Source organism: Penaeus monodon, chromosome 25 (genome assembly GCF_015228065.2).
Source record: "Penaeus monodon isolate SGIC_2016 chromosome 25, NSTDA_Pmon_1, whole genome shotgun sequence".
NCBI lineage: Eukaryota > Metazoa > Arthropoda > Malacostraca > Decapoda > Penaeidae > Penaeus > Penaeus monodon.
In genome coordinates this window covers 35,497,738-35,498,067 of record NC_051410.1, presented here as the reverse complement: position 1 = coordinate 35,498,067, position 330 = coordinate 35,497,738, and positions in this window count along the sequence as shown.

The following is a 330-nucleotide window of genomic DNA, read 5'->3' as shown; positions in this document are numbered from 1 at the left end:
GAATTATAGACGGCGATGAATAATGTATATGTATAGGAAAGTGTCTGCATGCACGATAGACAGACAGATTCACCAGTATGTCTAAATCCGCAAACTCGATTAAAATTCTTCCCTCCCATGCACGGGCTGAGGGAATCGTAGCATGACTCATCAAAATTTCGTAGCCTTCAAGTCTGAAATACCAACGATTTTACCATGGAAAGTCGCCACCTTAGAACGGAGGCTGGACGGGGGGGGAGGTGGGGGGGGGAATCTCCGTTGATAATGGGAATTAATTTGATCGGCATCGTGCGTGAAATCTGATACTTCTATAGTATGAAATCCGTACGA